Source organism: Ictidomys tridecemlineatus, chromosome 3 (genome assembly GCF_052094955.1).
Source record: "Ictidomys tridecemlineatus isolate mIctTri1 chromosome 3, mIctTri1.hap1, whole genome shotgun sequence".
Taxonomy (NCBI): Eukaryota; Metazoa; Chordata; class Mammalia; order Rodentia; family Sciuridae; genus Ictidomys; species Ictidomys tridecemlineatus.
Genome location: NC_135479.1, coordinates 193733966 through 193758707, shown reverse-complemented (window position 1 = coordinate 193758707; position 24742 = coordinate 193733966).

Here is a 24742-nt window from a genome sequence, read left to right as displayed (position 1 = left end):
GATCAAAAAATGGTGGTGGAGTGAATTGTTAGCTCTTGGGACTTTTGTGTGGGGAAGGGAGGACAGAAGTGATGGCTTCTAAGTTCTTTGTGAGTTGTAGCTAAAACATGAAGTCTGACCTAGCACTTTAATTGAATAATAAAAGTGACTCTCAACTTATGGAAGTTGAAGATTGTGGAACATTTGGGGCAGAGTCAATTATATGCCAGCAATAATAAAAATAGTAAAAATGAATCTGAATTTTTCAAAATTAAAAATTTGTTTTATTTTTCGTCTTTCAATTTTTTGATACCTATTTTCATGAAAGAAAGATTTGCTCTTATGTTGTACTCTTGAAAGAACTAGAACTGGGTAAAATAAATAGAAGTTGATAAAACAAAATAAATTATGTTGAATTTATTTGCTTTAATTATTATCATTATTTTTTCACAAAGAACATACTGAGAAGATATTTGCTTATTTGGAACAAATTCAAAATGTATAAGTGACATTTTAACAGAAAAAAAAAGGCCCTTATAAAACTAATGCAGTCGTCTAATTATTTTCTCCTCGTTTGCTGTTAGAGTTTAGATTACTAGTTGTCCCCAAAAAGCTAATGTGTGAAAAAATACAGGAAAGTTTAGAGGGAAAACGATTGGGTTATGAGATTCTTAATCAGGGCATTAATCACCTGATAGGGTTTTAGTGGGTTCTAACTGTAGGCAGGTAGGGTATGGCTAGAGGAGGTGGGTCCCTAGGGGTGTGCTTATAGGGAATATATTTTGTCCTTGCTGAGCAAAATTCTCTCTCTGCTTTCTGGTTCCATGTTTCCAGCACACACTTTCCTCTTGCACGTACTTCCATCATGATATTCTGCCTCATGTTAGGTTCCAAGGAATAGAATCGACTACTTATGGACTGAAACCTCTGAACCCTGAGCCTCCAAAGAATGTTTTCCTCCTCGAATTGTTCCTGTCAGATCTTTTGGTCTCAGCAGTGAAACAGCTGACTAAAACAATTCATATATTCACATACATATATTCTTGTCAACGCAACTGTACAGTAAGTCACAGGCATGTAAACATTAAGAATATATTCACTCTTGCCAGGGTATACTGGTTTTATAGCTATACCTCTCTCTATATAAAGAAATACATTAGTTTCAGTTATCCTGTTTCTGAATATAACCACACATCCTATATTGTATTTATATTGATAAGCATTATATAAATGAAGGAATCATGTTACAAAAATAACCAGATTCAATAACTAGTTTTATTTTTCCAAATGTCAGGAGAAAGTCATGCTTTTGGTATAGAAATTGGTTTTCATGAGCAGAGATTGTCATATATGCTGTATTTTAGTTCATTTCTAAGGAGTGCAAAAATAGTATTTTCATCTTTTTTGAAAATTTAAAGCAGAATTAATTGCACATAGACTTTTTCTGAATATTACAAAACAGGAAAATTACTCATGTGGCTAATTGTAACAGGTGTGTTTATATAAATACAACCCAAACTCAGCTTTATGAAATCATTTCTTTCTATTAAAGGGGAAGAAAATGAAATATCTAAAACTATCTCTTTCCTCATGATTAGTGAACCCAGCCCAGTTTCTGAGGAAGTACCATCTGTTCTCTCAAGCACAATTGTAGATAAGCCTTATCAAGACTAGAAGGGATTATGTGGAAGCAAAAGGAAACAGCATTAAGAGTAGCTTAATGAAATTCTGTGACAAACTAGAAAAGAAGACCACATCATCTTTTAAAATAAAATCCCCGAGCTCCTGTAGACAAAACAAATAGTTTGCTGAAAAACATTTACTTCTAAAAAACATATAGCAATCCCAGAGTTGTTAATGTAAATGTGACTTTGCCAGAAAGTAGCATTTGTGAGAAAATTGAAAATTATTTCTATTAGATAACTAATTCTATACAAACAATTAAGTTGCAAGGTGCAAATATAAGTCGTAGTATTGAGACATTTTTATATTGATCTATTTATGTGAGCTACATTTTGCAATATTTTGGGGGGGGGAGATAAAATTCAAAAAATTTCCTTAGACTTTAGTTTTGAGTTTCTTTATGTACTTTCCATCTTCATATTACATCAAGACTTTGTTAATTGAAATAAATGTGTGCAATCTATAATCACATTGTTTAGTTTTTTAACATACAAACTTAAGACTATTGGGGATTCACCTATGTTGTGTCCATTCCTGCAGTGCAAATGCAAAACTGCTCTTTGGAAAGAACAATGAAATATAACCCTAAGTGATGCAAACTGTATCAGTCAGTTTAAGAATTCCCATTTTATTTTCTCTCAGTCTCTCATTACTGAACCCAATGTTACATAAAGCCTGGGCAGGCGGGATTCCCCAATTTTCACCATGATTAATTCCCTATACTAATTCACAATACTTATTAACATGAGCAAGAAAAAAACTGTTACTTTAAATGAGTGAAATTTTGTTTTGTTTTGTTATGTTTTGAGCCATTGGTATTCCAGGCCTTTTCTCATTGATAAAAGAACTGAGCCTCTCACAGAAATGCTTTAAGTGACAGTTCTTATGGGGAATTCCATTTTCCATGTTGCTCATTCTGTTCTGCTATTCCAGTCTCTTTGATACATATGGTAAGGCTCATGGTGCTTGCATTAACAGGCTTCCTATATTATTCTATTTTTATCTGGAATATTATTGTGCTAAATCTCAACAATGCTCATTCTCTCCTTTCAATTCTTTGCTAAAGGGAACAAGAGAGGTCTTTGCTGATTTCTTTGGCAACTTTTTTTGCTCACACTGCTAGACACTTCACAAATAAGAACATTATTTCCTATTTAAAATTGTTTTGTTGATTCCTAGAAAGTTTTTGACATATGGTTAATGAATTTGTGTGTGCACACATTGTAGAATGAATATACAAACACCCCTGAAATGTACTGCATTTATAGATGAAGAGAGCACTCATACAGTTGATTCTCATAAATTGGTGACATCAATGTTTTACAAAAGGCAATGTGCAAAGTGAATGAACAGGCCTCAAAACCCCCACATAGAGGAATGGAGTACCAAGTGCTAGACAGGAAAGGTGGCATGCTCAATGCAGAGCTTAGTTTAATGGGAAAGAAGAGGGATACATTATTGGTAAGATCAAAGTGATGGAAGAGCAATCATCAGATAAGAAAAAACTCAGGAACGATTTCTTTTCTGGAAATAACTGTGTGATATTTGTTTTAGGTTGACAAGGAAATTATGAATTTATATCAAATTAAAATCAATATAAAAATGAATACATGGAAAAAAGTTTATGTTTTTATATTACTATGTTTTGAATACTACATACAAGTAGTATTCAACAACAGAAAGAATTACTGTTCACAAGACCAATACAGAAGATCTACACAGGGAAATAAAAATCCACACAAGCAGGATGTCACACAGGCTCAACCAAAGCAAAGAATATCTAGAGGAAACATTTACTCTCACTGTACAAAGCTAGGTATCTGAGTTCTTAGTCCAAGCAACAATGACATAGGTTCTGTTATACAGATTTATACCTGAGATGTCTACAGGCTACAAATGAGAAGAACTTTTTTGGTAAGATAGTCCATGAGGTATAAAACAGAGTAAACTTAGGCAATTTTAAGTGTTAATGGTATTTATTTGCATTATATTACAAAATTACTTCTTGATCTTTCATTGAATAACACAAAGTACTAATTAACCATATTTACTTTCATATGATTGTGTAGCTACTGGAGTACAGAGAGGTTATTACACGTGAAGAAAAGAATTAACCATTTAAGGGAATTGAATATAAAAAATAATTATAAAATGAAAAATGATTATTCTTTAGGTAATCTTTTATTTATTCTCTGGTTATTTTTGACAGAGAATTTTCTTTCATTGGTATTTCATTGTGAAAATTCTTTAGGAAAAACCATGATCTATGTAACCAGTATCATTTGTAGATAGAGATGCATATCATACTCATGCAAATGTTGGCATGATAATAAAGAAGACTTTCAGCAAATTCATTTTTGTTTTTGTTTTCTATTTTTTAAATAAATTTACAGGACAAGCAGACACTATTTATACATGACAAGAAAAGAAAGCTATTTATTATATTACTTATATTAAGCAGAAAAGAAAGTTTATAGTGACTGGGAAAGGATTTGAAATTGCTGGGCTATTCTGAATAATGTTTACTTCAAGAGAGTTTGCATTTAGTTTCATGATTATTTGAACAGAATTATTCATTTGTTTATTAAAGCTAATATTATACAAATTTGTGGAAGGATTGTGGAAGGATATTCCTTGCTTTGTTTAAGCCTGTGTGACATACTACTTGTGTGGATTTTTATTTTCCTGTGAATATGTTGAGTTACATTTCCACATAGCCAAAGCCAGAGAAAGTATCTCTATGATAAAAAAAATCTATACTAAATTCATGAATAGATAATAAAATGATCATTTAATATTCAATGTTATTAATTGATCTACAGATAGACAAGATGAGATAGGTATTCATTTGCTACAATGGAAACATAAAAGTCATTTAAGTGTAAAAGTATAGACTGATAATTAACATTTAAAGAAATACTTAAATTTTTAAAAATTATTCCATGTTTATTGTCATTATACTTTATTGCTGTTCATTGGTCTTTATTGTTGCAATTTAACATAAATATTCATAGGTTATATTGACATTTTTAGAATACCATAGATGCTTTTCAAAACAAAATTACTATTATTTTGAGTCATTTCCATTCTTTTGTTTTTGAAGGGTGGGTACTAGGGATTCAACGGGGCACTTGACCAATGAGCTACATTCCCCAGATCTATTATATTTTATTTATAGACAAGGTCTTACTGAATTGCTTAGCACTTCACTTTTGCTGAGGTGGCTGTGAACTCTTGATCCTCCTACCTCAGCCTCCTGAGCTACTGGGATTGCAAATGTGGGTCACCCCACCCAGCCAAGTCATGTCCTTTCTGTATTTAATTTATTAAGTATCTTATCATGAAAGGATGTTTAATTTAATCAATGACTTTTCTGAATCTTTTCAGATTATCATATGGTTCTTGTCCTTCATTTTGTTGATATAGTAGACCATTCTAATTAATTTACATATATTGAACCATCCTTGCATTCCTATGATAAATATCACTTGATTAATTAGAATAATCTTCTAACTGTGCCATTGGATTCAGTTTGATTGCATTCTCATAAGGATTCTTGCATCTATATTCATCAGGTATATTGGCCTGTAGCTCTCTCTTTTTGTTAGGTACTACTCTGGTTTGGGCATTAGGTTAATGCTGGCTTTATGCAATGAGTTTGGAAACATTTCCTCCTCTTCAATTTTTATAAAAATAACTTAAGAAGAAATTGTAGTAATTCCTTTTTTAAGCTCTTTAGTAGATTTCAGCAATGAAACCATCTAATCCTTGGTTTTTCTTGATGGAAAACATTTTATTATTGATTAAGTCTTATTCCTCACTGTATCTATTCAAGTTTTAGATTTGTTCATGATCCTAGCTTATTAAGGTATATGTGTTCAGGGTATCCATTTCTTCTAGATTTTCAGGTTTTCTTCATATAATTGTTCAATCATCTTTCATGCATATTTCATATTTTTATTATGTTTTGCTTTGACATGCTCTGATATCAGGACTGTTAAGGAATAAAATGATCTCAACATGGATTGGTGATCCCTAACACTGGAAAATACAAAGCTTCATTGCTTCCTTCTCAGGGCAATCTGTGCCTCAATATTGATTCTGGATTTCTTCCTTTTTATTCCTCCAAAGAGAATATGTATATGTGAACTTGGAAAAGCATTGTTTTTTGTTTGTTTGTTTGTTTAACATCTTATAAGTTTAGCTGACAATTTTGTAACTTTAAAGATGGAAGGAGTGGTAGTCAACATTTATTAAATATCAATTGTGTGTCAGAGTCTCTGCTAAACAATTCATACTAGCACATAATTCTCAGAATAATATCTTGAAATAATTACTTTAAGGTACTAAGGAATAGGAGCTGAGCCTCAGAGATGTCAAGGATCTATCTTAACATCAAACTACAAATATAAAAACTAAAGGATTTTATTGTTATTGTTTTAGTGGCAGGGATTGAATCTTGATCCTCATGCATGTGAGGCATGTGCTCTACAACTGAACTACAGCCCCAATCTGATGCAATAGAGCTTAAAATAGTAGTTTGCAAGCCATACTCTTAAGACCACCAGTATTAGTTTTACATGAAAAATTTCTAGGGAGTCTTGAAATCTATCCCCAAATTAGTAAATCAGAAGGTTTATATTTAGGACCCAAAAATCTATATTTAATAAGCCCACCAGAAGATGCTATTGCACACTAAAGTTGAAAAACCAATTTTGAAGAAACAAATCTTAATATTAATGATTAAGCAAAACTAAAAATTTAGATTTATAGCTATAATAGTTTTTTTAAAATAAAAGTTATCCATATTATGCTTCATCAAATAGGGTACATGAATTTATATCAACATTGTGGCTATGTGTTCCAAACTAAGCCATTATCAACTCAGTGAATTAAAAGAAACATTTAGACAAAATCTTATATTGTCAAGAAATTGTGGCAAGGGGTTGATGTGGGACAAAAGAGTTTAAAGAATATTGCTGCTGGAACTAATTTACCATCAAGATGCAGCATTAAAAGTCAGCAGGGACTGTTGAGGAGCTTGCTGTATTTAAGAGATTCCACTCTAGACCTACTGAGAAAATGCTAGACTCTAGCTTACAGCTCGGTTGCATGCTGGAAAGAAACAGCTTAATTGGACTTTTAAGATCCCAGAACAGGTAGCATGTTAATTTGCAATTGTCAAACAAAGTTCGACTTAGGTTATATCACTCACTTTTCATTGCAAACAAGAAGACTGGGTCTGCTCAGTGGATGTGCAATTTTCACTTCTAGATTTTAAGAAAGTAAAGCCCTATGATCACATCTATGAAAAGACATCTTTTTCTTTCATAAGTAATTTGAAAGCTTTTTATTTACTTCTGTGACTTAAAGTTTTTATTTTATTCTGAGTCCTATTCAAGTAATCCTCAGGCTGTCCCTCATATCTGTCACTTACAACTGCCATATATGAACTCTTCACAAGCAAAATGTGGCTCTTTATCATTTATGAAGACTTCTGACAGAGAAATATCTGTTTTAACTATTTTTATCTTACTCTATTATTGACAAATTATAATCTTTGGCAAAAAACTAACTAGTACCACTGTTTAGTAATCACTTACCCTAAATTTTAAAAGTATCTACTATTTACACATACTTATTATTAACAGTTATGTGTTTTATTTAAGTTATTTTCTGTACATATTTTTCTGCATATTGATTTGAAGGACTTTTCTGGAAGGTATTTACATATCTTTAAATAAGTGCTGTATCCTGTTGAGGGAGAAATAGTTAATTGTTATATATAAATGATAATCTTTTATTCTTTCCAAAAATATGCAATATTTTATAATTCCTTGCATGGGAAAATGTCTTTGTCCCCTAAGCTAAGTATATTCACTCTTAAAGCCTATAAGATATACTTAGTTCTGAAAAGTTAAAAATAATTAGTATGATTACTTAAACATTTAAATCACAAACTTTCAATCTATTCAGTTTAATGAGTCATTAACAGTTGATAATGTTTATTTACTATACTTATTTTCCCCATTTGACTAATTCAATTTCCATGTATGTATACAGGAAACAAATGCACATATATCAGAAATTAGAAAAAGAAAAGATTCTGAGAAGTGATATTAGTACTATTTCACTGTATTTTTTTTTTACTGCAACCAATAGTTTATTATTTTCTATAAGGTAATTATTATTAAACTTTTAATGTTATATATCAAGAAACACTTTGAAATATTTTATTTTTTTTAGATACATTTCATTCTCTCCATGAAATTTTCTTTACTATTTTATCCCTCCAAAATGACAGTAGCTGTCATTTTGGAGGGATAAAATATATAAGTCTTTAAAAAAAACAACAACAACATAAAAAAAAAACCCACTGGATTATATATGCCTTAAAAATACTTAAATAGAATTTTCACTATATATTATAAATACACAATTTTATGTAATTTTTTCTAAGAATAATATAAAATTGTTCATTATTTAAATGCAGCTGAAGAATGCATTAGATGGAGAATATAGAATTATGGAAACCGAATCTTGCTTTTTAATTTATTTCAAAGTTTTACTTAAAATCCATAACATATTTTCTTATTAGAGACTATTTTAATACAAAATACTGATGTTTAAGGCAGTTTATATCATGTGTGTCAGAGTCTCTTCTGTACGGACAGAAGATTTCTTGAGTTTATGTGAGTATCTAAGACATATTTTCCATGAATATATGTGATCTAAGAACTTTTAGATTCTTTAAATTTTAACTTTGCAAAGAAAAGGCAAGATCAGAATGTTATCCAATCTTGAAACTAATGAATGACTGACCAAATAATGCCCATAGTGTTATCAGCCAATATTTTTTAAGTGATCAAATAAATTGATGGCAAGAATACACTGTGTTAGTCATCTTTTAATTACTATGTTCAAAATATGTGACCAAAAGAAATACAGAAGGTCTTTATTTTGGTTTCAAAGTTTCAAAGGTTAAGTCTATTGTTGGCCAAATCCAATGCTATAGGTATCAGGTAAGATGAAATATCATGAAACATGGGTATAATAGAGAGCATCTTGCATTCCTGCAGAACCAATACCACAAGGACTGTTACACCCATGAGCCTGCACTGGTTATGATCTTACTGATTCTTGAGTGGCCCTCAAGGAATTTTTTCTATTGTCTTTATGCAAAGTAGTTAGCTATTCTTCTGTGGTGGTAATCTCTTTGATAACTACAGCTTCCTTTGCCCCAGGTTTACTATGTACATTTTTCTGGACAAATAAAATTTTCAAAATTATCTGCTCTGTTTTCTCCTTCAGATTGCCATAGTAAATATGGTTGAAATTTGCAGCAATATCCAAACCACAGTCTGAATGCTATGCTGTCCTGAAATTTCCTCTTCCACATTAATTTGTTCATCACCATTAAATTCATCATCACTGAAAGTTCCAGGACATGGACAAAATGTATACCACTTCTTTGCCAGTTTGTAAGATGAATGACCTCTAGTCTAATTCCCAATAGAATCTTTATTGCCTATTGAATCAATTTTCTGGTCTTCAGAATTCCCACCAGCATTGCCTATTAAGCTCTGCCTTTAAAATTCTAAGGCTTTTCTACCCTACATCCTCCAAATTTTGGAAACTCATGACACAAATAAATTCCAAAGATCTCTAAAACAAGTGGTCAAGTAGGACTATGGCAAAAACATCATGTTCTCTGTACCAGTTTCTGTGTTAGTCAGCTTTTTTGTTGCTGTAAACTACATACCTGGTCACAACAACTTAAAGGAAGAAAAGTTGATTTGGGACTCACAGTTTCAGAGTTTAGATCATGGTCAGCCAACTCCACTAGTTTGGGCTCAAAGTAAGGAAGAAAGTCATGGTGGACACCCATGGCAAAGAAAACTTACTCAAATTATGACAGACAACAAACAGAGAGAGATGAGAGAGAAGAGAGAAGAGAGAGAGAGAGAGAGAGAGAGAGAGAGAGAGAGAGAGAGAGAGAGAGAAGCCAAGGACAAAACCTATGATCTCCAAGGGCATGTCCCAATGACTTATTTCCTCCAGCCACACCCCAACTGCCTAATTACCACACAGTAATCCATTCAAATAATCTACAAAATGAATTACTCCACTGATTAGGTTACACTCTAATCTATTCATTACAACTCTCAATTTCCTGAATTTTCTATTATATGCTTTTATTTGGGGACATCTCATATCCAAATCATAACACAAATTGACAGTGGAAAATAAGTTATTAAATTTATTTCTATATCTAATATAAACTAATGTGCTATATTCTATGATAATTCTAATCTTGGAAAATATAGGATGATGTTAAAACTCTGAATATTTGCCTGAGAAATCTATTTAATTCATATTTTCATCCAAGAAAAATTTAAGTTTTGAGGACCTTAGATAGACTTACTCTCAAAGTCATAAGTAATGAGTAAGTTAATCTTTCTTCTGTTCTATTGGAATTTTATCTTGACATAATGATTTTAAATAAATGTATTTTTTTGCTTGGCTTTTTTAAAAATATTATATTCTAATTTGTTACGTATGACAGCAGAATGCATTATGATTCATATTACACATATAGAGCACAATTTTTCATATCTCTGGTTGTACACTTGCTTGACTTTTTAAAGTTACATTTTTTTAATACTGTTGATTAAAGACAAGAAGACTTTTTTCAAAGTGGCTAAGTCATTCAGTAAGTGATGATGCTATGGTTTGAATAAATTTTTTTGTTTTCTCAAAGTTCCATATACTGGAGTTTTTCCCTCTGTTCAGCAGCATAGAGGTTGTGGGACTTTATCTAGATGAGGTAAATTGAGAGACTTGTTCCTTCCCACTTTCTGACTTCAGCCTAGTGCTGTGATCTCTTGAAAGCACTTTTGCCATATTGCCATGGGATTCTCACAAGAGGTGAGCTGATGCTGGTGACATGTTTTTGAAACTCCAAAATTATGAGCTATATACACTTCTTTTTATAAAAATAAAGTATTCAGCCTCAGGAAATTTTTCATAGTAAGTGAAAACAAACTTTAAAAAAAAAAGTGAAGGTTTAGTCATTCCCACAAACTTGTGGAAGTTAGAGCCCAGTCATGTGTGGGCTTTAAGAGAGAATTAGAGAAAAAATGAAGGGGATGTGCACTGACCACTTTTAAAAGAAGTTTGATGGACATGCTAATCACTGGAAGCTAAGTTATAGTTAATTGAGAATAAGTTCTAGTGTGCTATCATATATTTTGCTGCCTATAGAAAATGGCATGCACTGTAAAGTCCAAACAGAGGGAGAGGGGACTTTGATTATTTTCTTCATAAAGAAATGATAATTATTTAAGGTAAGCATGTTTAGCTCAACTTAAAATTGCATAATGTATATATGTATTGAAACATCATGTAGTATCCCTACATACGTGCAATATCTATGTTTTCAAGTATCTCATCATACTAAATTTAATTTTACAAAAATAAAAGAACAGAAACTCATAGGTTGCTATTTGGTAGAACACTGGCCTAGCATTTGTGAGACTTAGGGTTTAATCCCCAGCACTGCCAAGAAAAAGGGTCATTCACTATAATTTCCTTCAAAGAAAGTGATGCAGGGCCAGGACACAGTTCAGTTGTTAGTGTACTTGCCTTGCATAGACAAAGCCCTAGATTCAATCCCCAGCACCACACACAAATAATACTAATACTATCAATAATAGTAATAATAAAAAGTGATGGAATTTTTTACATAAATACATTCAATATACATTTGAAATTAATTTTAATATTTTGTATATTTAGTATCTGAAAATGTTGTAGGAACAAATGAGGCAAGGCACCAAAGACAGGAGGAAACAGTTTTATTTGGCTATAGCCAGGTTCAGAGGACACAGCTTTTGCTGTAATCAATCAATCCCTTGAACCCTGAGTTCAGGGAGTTTCAGAATTTTATACCCAGCATGTAATATGAGGGGCTCAGAAGTTCACAGTCTGTAGAAGTTCACACAAAAGCAGCTTTTTCTTTCACTGTTTTGGGCAAGTTAACACTTCAAGGACAACACCTGAAAAAGAGAAAGCTTCTTTTCCCCTTTTTTTCTTCCCCCTGCCAGCTGTTACCATGGAGCCCAATTGGTATCTTCTCTTATCTTAAAAATGTAGACATCTCAGTGAAGCCCAGCTCAAGGCCAGAGGCCTTGTTTACACATTTCTACAAAGTACTATACTGGATACATTTGTGGGGAAAAAAAAAAAAAACTAGTAAAGGGATGTCCAGCACCTGGAGTGCTGGTATCTTCCTGGCCAGTGGCCAAGTAGAACAGGGCAACAGGAAAATAGGAAGTTTATCTACATTGAACTCTTTTTCAGAGGCTCTTTGGCTGACAGTCCCCAAATCATCCATGGTGAAGATTTCTGAAGAAGCCCAGTTAAGACTTTTTCTGTGGAGAGAGGGGGTGCCACTTCAATATAATAAGCAATTTTTTAATGCACATGAAATTTGACTGCATCTGTGAAGGAAAACAACTGTTTATACACATTTTCTCTGAGAGTCCATAGATTGAATTCTTATAAAAGTATTCAGGGGCATCTTAGTATATGAAAGTGACTGAGCCAACAGATGCCATGAGACCATTGCTATTCAAATAACATTGCTGTCAGACAATCAGACACCATAAAGTTTTATGTGATGAGAAGAGAAAACATTGTGTTATACATAGAATCTTCTTTGATTTTAATTTAAATATTCACTCTCTTCAATAAGTGAGGGACACTAATGCTGAAATGGTCCTGGTGAAGATAGCAGTAGAGGAAAAATGAAGAAAGCCATAGAACCATCTCATAATCAAAAATGTGTGGAAGTCTTCTAATTTGAGTTGCAGATTGTCTTGGAAATTTAGTGACTCTCAATTTTCAAAAAAACTGGCTACCTGTAATCCCAGCAGCATGGGAGGCTGAGGCAGGAGGATTGCAAGTTCAAAGCCAGCCTCAGCAAAAGCAAGGTGCTAAGCAACTCAGTGAGAACCTGTCTCTAAATAAAATAGGACTGGTGATGTGGCTCAATGGTCAAGTGCCCTTGAGTTCAATTCCTTGTAGCCACCACCACCACCGGCCCCCCAAAACAAAACAAAACAAAGCAAAAACTGTGGCTAACAAATTACTACCTGCTTCTTGAGAGAAATTTGGAAAAAAATAGCTGGCACACATATGTAGGAAGTTTTCCATATTAAAAATGGAGTTTACCCCATATTAACACAACCAAGCTTTGACAAATGTGAACAAAGGAAAAATTTTAATTGTTAGAAGCCAGAATAAAAGATAAATGGAACAATATTTTGCATTCAATGTCATGAAGCAAACTAATGAATAGATTCTAAGTAAAATAACAAGCTTATTTAAAAATAAACCATGAGAAGTCATGAAAGGACATAAAAAAAAATGCCTGTTACTTTTTGGAAGGTGTCTGATAGAACACTGAATACATTTTTTTAAAATGCCTTACAAATTATCTTACATAGAAGACACACTAATTAGCTCAAAGCAATGTATCTTGTAATTTGCCATAATTAACAGATTGTTTGAAACAATGTGGTAAGTCAAATAACAAAATCAAAGCATAAATTAAAAATGCAATGTTGTGTATCAAAGTTTAAGGCTAACGCATGACAAATAATTAAATTTTACATATTATGAAGAAGTATGCGTTAGTGAAAGAAAATACTTAGTCTGATGAATTTTACATGCTTCTATAATATTGAAATATTTTTTAAAATGCTTGATACAATAAAATATTTAATAAATTCCCAAATTATTTTTCTTCTGACTGAAACTTTGATTTGTGGTCCATTGTTCATTGTTGGTTGTCACTCAAAAACGTATTAATTATATTCTGAAAATTTTGGAAACATTATTATCAAAATTTTCTTATGCTTTTATATATATAGGGGATGCTTGAATTTTGTGATATTGTTTTCTATGTTTGAACATTTTGTGATAAAATCTTTGTCATATGACAAATATTATAAAAAAACTTTCATAAATAATGTAAAATGAAAGCTAATTGATCCTCAGTAAGAGGGTGCAACATTTTACCAATAATTATTTAAAACTCATTATTAAATTGAACTTTTTAAAATAATTTAGAGAAAATGCATGGAAAAATATTTCCCTTTTGGGGTAAAAGTAACATTTAAAAATGTTTTAGCATTTTGAGGCTACATTTTTTTTCTGCATAATAAAAGCAGAAGAACATTAATAATTATTTCAATAATTTATGAATTTAATTATTTGTGAATCAATTTGAAACAATGTGGTAAATCAAATAACAAAATCAAAGAAAATATATGATTTTTAAATTTATAATTATTTACTTAATAATTTGTGAATTTATTTTATAAAAATTGTTTTATTAATTATTGATAAAGTATTTCTAAATTTAAATTTATGTTATATAAAAAATCAACAAAATGAAACAAGGTTCTCAATATTACTTAAGGGAAATAAACCAGATAATGAAGAAAAAGACACATGTGTAAGAATTTTTGGATAGAAATTCATATTATTTGTTTTGATAAACTTTAATTCAGAGAGAAATAGTTGAATTATATTAGTTATGCTTTCTCTATTCAAGGAAGTGTACTGTGAATATATTTTTTTAAATTTTATTTCACAGGTTGTTAACATAAAATAAAGCTGCATACTTAAAATGTTCCCAGTATCTAGAAAACATTATTTTCATGGGAAATTCTGAAAATACTACAAAAATCAGAATATACAATTTCTTTTAAATAATTAGACAGGGAACATATCTAGGAATAGTTGATCATTATAGTAACAATCTAATATCCTTTCAAGCTAGGAAGAATTCTATTTTTTTTTATTTAACTAGCAAATAGACTAAATCTCAACATTTCTGAGAACCCGGTTTTGTTGTTGTTGTTTTTGTTTTTGTTTTAGTTATTCATTGACACCACAGTGGAGGAAATGTTGGAGAAAAAATTTAGAAAGTTCATAGTTAAACTGATCTATGAGGTAAAAGATGATGTTAGGAATGAAATCAGAGAGAAAATAAAGGAGGCAAATGACCACTACAATAAAGAGAGATTCTGAAAAAGACAAAACAGAAATATTTGAAATGAAGGAATCAATAAACCAAATAAAAAAATTCAATGGAAAGCATCACTAACAGACTAGACCACTAGAAAGATAGAGTTTCAGTTAGTTTCACTAACAGACTAGACCAGTAGGAAGATAGAGACAAACTATAAAATCTTGAAAGTTTACCATGGATAAGAGATATTAAGAGACCATGAAAGAATTTTTAATAAACATGGATTAACATGAAAAGGCCAAATTTAAGATTAACTGGAACAGATAAAAGCTCCGAATACAAATTAAAGGAATGCACAATGTTTTCAATAAAATAATATCAGAACATTTCTAAATGGAAAATCTAATACAGGAGGCATACAGGACTCCAGATATACAAAATTACAACAGATCCATACCAAGACACATTATTATAAAAATTCATAACATAAATAAAAAGAATAGAATTTTAAAGCCTGGTAGAGAAAAATGATATGTAATATTTAGAGAAAACTAAACTGAATTTCAGATGATTCTCAACCCAAACCCTAAAAGCTATAAATTGTTAAATATATTATATAAGTAAGAGTATTTTAGAAACACAGATTCAATAAAATCAGTATATTCATATAGAGAATCATTCATTTTACTGCATTGGTCCATGTAATCCTGGAGGCTGGGAAACCCAATACCTATACGATGGACTGTAAGACTAGAGACCTGATGAAAGCCAGTGCAAGTCTGAAAGCCCTCCTCTGAAAGAATTGCTTTCTTTTTCAGAATAGGGTGGTCTTTGTTTTAACTAGTCCTTCAACTGATTATTCAAAGCCCACTCATGATATGGAGGATAATCTGCTTTTTCTGAAAAGCCCACAAATATAACTACTAACCCTGTCAATATTGTTGTCACAAAAATATCTAGAATAAAGTTTGACCACAGATGTGCATATATGGCCCCCAAAATATAAAATTTAGCCATCATGTATTTGATATAAAAATGTTGAGGTCTGTAGACAAGTCAAAATAACACGTGGTATTTTGCCAGAGAAATGTTAGAGTTTGTAAACAAGTCTGGATGGTGCCTGGCAACATGCCAGAGGGAGTGGTTTGAGAAGTAACAAAAGCAAGCCATTAAGTGTGGAGATTCCTTATTGGTTGACTGATGTATCTAGTTTATGCTAATTAAGATAAGCTGTGCAAAATGTATAAATATCTCTGTTGTCTACAATAAACGGCTCCTATTCCTGCTGCATCAACGTACACAAGTTATTCGTCACCTCCCGGCATAAAAAATGATCCTAGAAATTAGATTCTAACAAAATTATGTGAAAATTAATTTCATATATTATCGTTAGCTATTACTTTAGGATAGAGGCCCACACCTCATCAGGAGCATCATAAAATTTTTAAAATTAAATCAAAACTCCATTTCTGGTTTCTTTTGCTTTTATTTATCAATATAAAGTTATCACCATTGATTACATAAATTGAATAAACCCAACAAAGTATCTGTATTGGGAAGAAATCTCTTTAATTGTGAGTCCTTGATTTAATTTTCTTTGTCATGACTGTGACCAAAATATCCAACATGAACAACTTAGGGGAGGAAAAGTTTATTTAGGGCTAATGATTTTGGAGACCTTAGTTCAAATTTGGCCAACTTCATTCTTCAGGGCCACACTCTAGGCTTCATATCATGAAAGTTCAGTGCAATTAAACTACTCAGTTCTTTGCATTGTCAAGAAGCACAGAGAAAGCTGCAAGCCAGATATACCTTTCCAGAGCATGTTCCCAATGACCCATCTCATCCAGTCATATCCCACCTGCTTACAAGTCAACCAGTCCATTCAAATTAGGAAGGACTAATTAAATAACAGTTCTTACAATCTAAACATTTTACCTCTGAATATTCCTGCATTAACAGGAATTTTGGGGAGACATTTCATATGCAAATGATAGCACTCAGCTTCTGGTCCCCCAAAGCTCATGTTCATCTCACAATTCAAAATGCGTTCACTCCATCTCTAAGAGTTCCATAGTCTTAACAATTTCAGGGAGAACATGACATGGTTAACATCATTTGAAACATATCCTTCATCTTAGAATAAGAATCACTTCAAAGTGACTTTGTCTCAGCCTGATCTAAACCCCAGATGAGACTCCATCATCATACAATGAAAGGAAATTGTTATCAGGGACTGGAATCCTGAGAACACCTGGTTCCACATGGAACAATAACCAATTCAAAGAAGGGAGGTGAAGAAATTCCTAGCAACAGCCTAACTGCAAAAGTCCCCCTACTCCTTCATGCTCCTATAACTACCACAGGCTGTATGTATAAGACAAGTCTCAGCCTCCACTGGAACTCCCTACATAAGTTTGTCCCAGGTAAACCTGTGTTCCTGTTGAATTGCCTCTCATTTTATTTCCTTCATTTAGTTCTTTCCTTACAGTTTCAACATTTCCCAGAATTCCAAGCCCAGAGTCTCTTCTGAGACTTAAGGCAAATTTTTGGCTCTGAGCCCTTGTAAAATTCAAAAGAAAGTTTCATCTGTCCAATATACAGTGGCACAGAGTAAACTTTTCCATTCCAAAAGGAAGGAATATGGTCATAGAAAGTACAATCGAGACCAAAACCAGACCTGAACCAAGCCCCAGCCAGTGAAGCAGATCCTATAACTTCACCCTTAACTCTTTGTACAGCATCTAGGACACAATGTGGTGAATTGTGTTCTCTAAAGGACTTGGGCAGCTTCACCCTTTTGTCCTTACAGTTGTCGCACATGTGGACACTCTTTTACCTTGGCTCTCTCTATACCCATTAACTCTTCTGAGCTAATAGTTTATATTACCAGGATCTTTTAATTCCTGGGGTCTCCATTCCAGCTTCAGTTTCATCTTTACAACTTCTTGCTCCACCCTTGTAGGACAGTCCACAGGGTATTTGACTATGCTACACTTAGTCTCTAAGGCATTTCTTTTAAATTTTGGTGGAAGCCTCCATGACACTGTATCATACTGTGTTCTGTATAACTAGAATCACATGGAAAATGACAAGGTTTGCTGCCAGCAGCAGTACATGGGCCCCCTAGAATCAGGCTGCAAATTCTCTGAGTACCTGCATGCCTCAGCAAGGTGAAACTTCTTAGACTCCCTTGTGTGAGCAGAGCATTCCCATCTCTTAAAGGAATTTTTACTTCTACGTCTTGGAGCCTGAAGTAAGTATGGTCTTGCAAACTCCTGAGATGCATTCAAAGCATCTTTTCTATTTTCTCTGTGACTAATATTTAGCGTATTTAAAGTGGCCATATTTTCTTTAACAATCACACTTGTTTGACCCCGGTTTTACAAAGACTTTTCTGGTCAAACTGTGAGTTTTCAAAATTCTTTACTTCTCATTTCTGCTCATAATTCTCACAGTAAACCTGGCTGAAAGCTGACAGCATATCCATGCCACTGACTGAATGCTGTGTTGCCTTAACATCTCCTCTGCCAGACTAATTGGCCCATCACCTTTAAATTCGGTCTCATCTAAAATCTCAGAACACGGGGAAAACGTAGCCAAGTTCTTTGACAGAATATAACTTGAGTGGCTTCTACATAGACTGTTTAAGTTACAGCTCTCACAATCACTTTATCTATGAATATTCTTAGTTAACAGGAAATATTTTGGGGACACCACATGAAAGCCATGACATTGTTCAAAGTCACCAAAGTCCTTCTTTTAGCTTACTCAAAATTTCCTTTCTTGAGCCACATATTCTAAGTAATTTCTCCCTGAGACACCCATGTTACTAGCATGTCTTCAGTTGTACCCCTGTTCACAGAGAATGTGCTGTGGCAGCAGATGTAAATGCCTTCATTTTCCTTACATCCATCTAAGACTGGATCAAATAAGTGCCCACCTAATTTTTTCCTCCTTTTTGGATAATAAATAAAAAATTCTCCTCTATTAAAAGTCGGGTTCCACATCTACCTCCTGGACCATGCCACCTGTGTCTTTACTGAAATTTCAGTTTATTAATGATTTTCTTTTCCTAAATTGTCAATGTATCCTCTATACTCTTTCCCTTCCACATATATTGAAATATATTTGTAGTTTATCTATGATTTTAAGTATAAACTTCCCTTGAATATAATCTTGTTGTCATGCCGTAAATCAGTTTTGCCTTTTTTTTTCAAACTAAAATAACTTAGAAAAAATCTAGAATTGGTTCTCCACTTGTTCCTCTCCATCTTATTTCAAGATAGTCAGCTGTACAGTTTCCTCCTGTACACATTTACCTGAATGCCTTGCAGATGTCCCAAACCAAAATGTGCTAAGCTGAAAAAATAAAATAGCCTTCTGGCAAAATTCATTTATTCTTCTTTCATGTCCCTTAACTCAGATTAGATTACTATATTTTTTACCCCAGTGTCAACGTGAAATCTTCTTTCTGATACTCAGACCCATTTGGACACTATAATCTATTAATTCTGACCATTAAAACTGTCTGTGTCAATCATCACTATCACTATTCTAATGCATCACCTCTTCTCTGAACCATTAAAATAATTTCCTAAATGACTTTACCATTTAACAGAGACATATATTATTGAAAATAAAAAAGACAATTATTCCCATTCTTCACAATACATTTCCAAGAAAGATACTTTTACACAGAGAAGAAAGTTGACATAATAAAGTGAACTACTCTTAGAATATCACAACACCGTTTTACTTTCATGCTTATTTATGAAGGAAATAATCAAAACACAGTATTGGGTCTCATCTAGTGCCCCTTGAAATATCAGAATATATATATCAGTCTTTCTAGGCATTATGCTTCCAATTAACTATGTCACAGTATCAATATCAGTGTATCAATAATCAATTTATCAATATTAGATGAAGAAAGCTCAAATCTTTGCCAAGGTCAATTCCAGAAAGCTAACTTGTCCTTCCAGACTAAGAAGGTGGTGAAACTTTTGTTTCTCTAAGTTTTAAATTCACATTCATAAAAACACTATCTTTAATATTTATGAAACACTTAGAAAATACAAAGCTTTGTATTGCAGATTGAGCATCTCTAATCTGAAAATCTGAAATGTCTAAATTTGAGGCATTATAAGTCCAGAATGATACCACAAATAGACAATTCCACTTGAGACTTTGTTTCATGGAGAAAATTGTGTAAAATGTATAAAATTACTTTCAAGCTGTGTATAAGGTAAAAGGATTGAATAAGGTAGATTTGGAACCTAACAATGTCTTGTTTTTGGATTTGGGTCCCAGTCATAAGACATAACATCATGTACACAAAAATATTCCTAGAATTTTAAATAAGGGATATTCAACATATAGAGAATAATTAAAAATAAGAACATTATTGTCCTTTTCTACATATGCTTGACACAAGGGTCAGATTTTACACCTACTTAATGTGTCAATATTATTCAAAGATTCAATCAATCTTTTATTAAGTAAAGGTATTATATCTTTACAGATCAAAAATAGATTCCCTGTGTTATAAAATTAAAGTTGTGTGTATACAACTTTATGTAAATTGTATATACAATGTAAATTATATATATAATATGTAACCTTAGTATTTTATATATATATATATATATATATATATAACTTTAAATTATATATATGACATATATAATATTAAATTATTCATATATATGAATAGTACAAAAATATACACAGTCTGTTTTAGGTAGGTTTTTATTGCTATGGCCAAAATACCTGACAGGAAAAAATTAGAGGCGGATAATTTCATTTCAGAGGTTTATTCCATAGCTAGCGAAATTTATTGCTGTGGGCTCAAGGTGAGGCAGAATATCATGATGGAAGTACATGGTGGAAGGATGCTGGTCCACTCAGGGAGACCAAGAATCTCAGTGAGGGGGAGGGCCACAGAGAAGATGCACCTTTCTAGGGCAGTGTCCAGTGAACCACTCCTTCAGCTTCACCCCACCTGCCTATGGTTACTATCCAATTGCTCCACTCAAACCAGGTTGCACTGATTAGTTACGGTTCTTAAAGTCCAATATTACACCCATGAACATTTTTGAATTACTGAATCTGTGGAGGAACACTTCATATCCAATGTATCACATAGTCATCTATATCTGTATCTCTATCTATATTTGCCACTACATATGGTTTCAAAAGGCTTCTATCACCATCTGCCTGCTAAATATTTGTTATCTGATCATCTTCAGCCTGGACGTTTTTTACCACATAGGTCTAACTTTCATTTCTAGAATTATCCACAGCTCTGTCTTACCTTTGGGCTCTTGTTTTTGCTGTTTTTTCTACTTTGAGCACTCTTTTATTTTCTTCACATGGTTGTTACTGTACTTTAAAATCGCATGCTAAATATGATTTCTCTTAGACAGTGAAGGTTTCCTCTGTTCACATAGCATCCTATATATTACCTATCACTGCCCTGACTGTACAAGGTTCTCACTCTGTGCTTGTTGGCAGAGTCCTGCTGTGCAGCAACACAGAACAGCACCTTTGTCTTTCTGCTTCTTCATAATGTTTACATTCTATGTAGCCATTCAACAATCATCTTAAATAACTGCATAATATTCTTAGAGTGTGAAATATGAAAAGGATGACGCTAAAGGTAAGGATACTGATGATATAAATTTCTTTTTATATCACTGAATTTATTTTTTCCTAGGAATGATACATATTATTTTTTTATAGTTATGCCATAAATCTGGGATAATGATATGTTTCTGTTTTTATTGGTACTTTCTTTTTCCCTGCTGTCAAAGATCCAGTAAGGTCAGTTCATTCAAAATTTAATTCATGAGGTGTCTAATCTCCATATGTTCAGGTATTCAGTGAAATATGATTTGTTTATATTGCATAGATGCCCTGATAAATTTACCTTCCTTAAGAAATCCAAAACATTTTTTTAAAGAAATAAGACAGGTTAGATAATATAACCTCAAATATGAAGATATTTTGTGCATGGCTTGGACATTTAAATGCTTTCCAGATAATATATCTTTGTTCTCCCATGCCTAATTCAAAGAAGTGGCCTAGATTTTATGATGTTTAAGTTCATTTTAAATTTTAAATTAAAAAGTAAACAACTTATTACCATAAAGATCTGCTGTTATAATTACTAATATGCTTGATACCTGTCTGTGATTATTAGATGACATTTTGAAGAAAATATCAGAAGAATTTCATGAGCATTTTATGGACTATAAAATGGGAATGAAAACCCACCACCCAGTTTAAAACCAATTGAAAGATCATTTAATTCAACAAGTGTTTGTTGCTCATCTCCCTTGTATAGTGTGTGGAACTTGAGCTTGGAAATTGATTTTGGGGAAGTTCTAACACAAAGAATTGCCTGTGCCTACATAAGAAATAGTTATTTATTTGCATCCTAAGCAACTGCACAGATATATCCTATTATAACAAATACAAATTTTAAAACAAAACCACTGATAAGTATGTGTGTGTAGGGTTGCACATGTGTATTTGCTCTCACACTGCTGTGTCATCCCACTACATTTTTTCATACCCGAGTTTAAACAATGCTATTCTGATGATCAGTTGAACATTCTTATAAACCCATTCATAAACATTCTTAAAAACTCTCAATACAAACTCTAGCAAAAAGTTCCAGACTTGAAATATTGCCTCACCTGACAGGCTGTATTCCATCTGTTTTCCAAAGTGGGAGTTATGGAAAAATGCCAATACACACTGATTCTGTCCAAGCAATTCATTGATTTCTTTCATCTTCAGCTAGTTTGGATAACTTGATGAAGTCCCATTGCAATGGATTGTCCTTTCAATTTCCCAAGTGATTTCAGTGGAGAGGAAAGCCATTTCTCCCATATGGCAGGCATAATAAATTAATTAAGGCAATAAATGTCATGCCATCTGTACCTTATGTGTGAAGGACATTAATCAAGACAGACCTCCCAGCTGGGTACATCTTTAGTGTGTAGCCACCTGGAACACAAACAGTGCCATGGATCATTGGAGGTTATCATCCATCAGGACAAGATGTTAAGTGTTCTAGCCATACTGCATTAGGCTGCTATGTATGGGTCCCTTTCTCCATTTTGTTCTGTTTTAACTATCCTACATATCTGCTCAAAAAATGCTAGTGTTTAAATATGGAGATTATTTTTAAAAATTTTAATTAACAATAAAATAAATGAAGATGGAAATAAAAGGGAAAGAAAAGCAATTACACACTGAGAAAACACTAAAGTGAACTTGTGAAAAGCTTATTGTTAACACATTGTTTTGAGGAAGCTGGCTGGATATTATGAGCAAACCTCCTAAAGAGAAGAGCTGACATTTCTCAGCTAATCATTAAGTGCTATAAATTTTCATCTTTGTACTGCTTTAGCTGAGTTTCACAAGTTACTTAATGTGTATGTATTTACATTTTTATTCAAATCAGTGTATTTTTTTTCACCCTAAGCCATCACTTTCTGACCCATGGCTTAATCATAAGTGTACCTTTTACTTTCTAAGTGTTTGGGGATTTTCTATTTGTATCTCTCATTGATCTTTTTGTTGCTTTCCTGTTTGAATCTATTGTTTGTCAGGAAATACAATATATGATTTCAATTTCTTTAAATTTGTTGAAGAAGGTTTTATTATTCAGATGTAGTCAATATTGGTATATGTCCATAGACACTGAAAAAAAAATCTGTATTCTGTTGTTTTTAGATGGAATGTTCAACAATGTACCCTGGATTCTATTTATTGATGGTCCAGTTGACTTCCATAGCCTTCCTTTCCCCCCCCCCCGCCCCCATCTATTGTTAGGAAAAAAAGGAATATTGAAAGTTCCAACTTAATTAAGGATTTGTTTATTATCCTGTCAGTTATATCTTATTTGCCTATATATTTTGCATCTTCTAGTTTTTTTTGGTGAGCCATTGCATATTTTTATTTGCTTTAATCTGTTGCTTTTTGAACCATTTTTTAATTGATGCTTTAGAAACCTTGTCAGGTGATTCTAACCTCTCTGCAATCTTTTCATTATCTTTCTTATCTGAGTAGGATATTTCAATTGAAATATTAATTCAGTTAGTTCAAGCACTTTCTTTTGGGGGTTTGCTATTTTGCCCATACTCAGGAGTTTACCAGTTTCTCCAGTACCAATTATGGGATGTATGTGGCAAAAAACAAAGCACAAGAAATCACCTTTGTATAATCCCTTAGGTTTTTCTCATTTTGAATTTTCTTGTGTCCATTGTATACACAATATTCAAAAATTTTAGTTGATCTTAGGAATAGGGACAATATTTCTACTCACTCCTTCATAGAAGCAAAGCCCAAAACATTCTTAGAAGTTTCACAACATAATAAACTCTATCTTTGAAAAGAAGAGTAGAATCACTTTGTGTTAATTTGCATTGAAAGAAGAAAATAAGGATAATTAGTTTCTTATGATGAGAGACTGCAAAACAAATCCCCTTGAAAGTCCCAATGATTGAATATAGTACATTATTGAAATGGTACTGCTTTTAATTAGTCATCAAATTCAATTCTACTTGAGAATGTTGATTTAAACATGAATTATTTTCTCTACCAAAAGTATTAATTATTCAAAATTGTGTTTTCAATATGTAAAACCCATGTCCTTTTTAATATATTTCTCCATAGAAGTATAAGTAATAACCAATAAATCAGCACAGAGACATTTTTTATTTCTATATCAAGTTATACCAAAGGAAAAATTTTAAATAAATGTCCAAGAACCTCTTAAACTGAAACATAATATAGAAAATAATTTTTTGACAAATGCATGTGATAAACATGGATCATTCAATTGTTTGTGTCAATCTCATCATTTATATTAATAATAATGGCCTGTGTGGAGAGCATAGATCAGTGGAAGAGCACTTGCCTTGCATGCTTGAGAACTTGAATTCAATCCCTAGCACACCACACACAAAAATGAAGGCTGATAAAATTAAAAAAGAGGAAAAAAGTCATCCTTATTTTAACAGT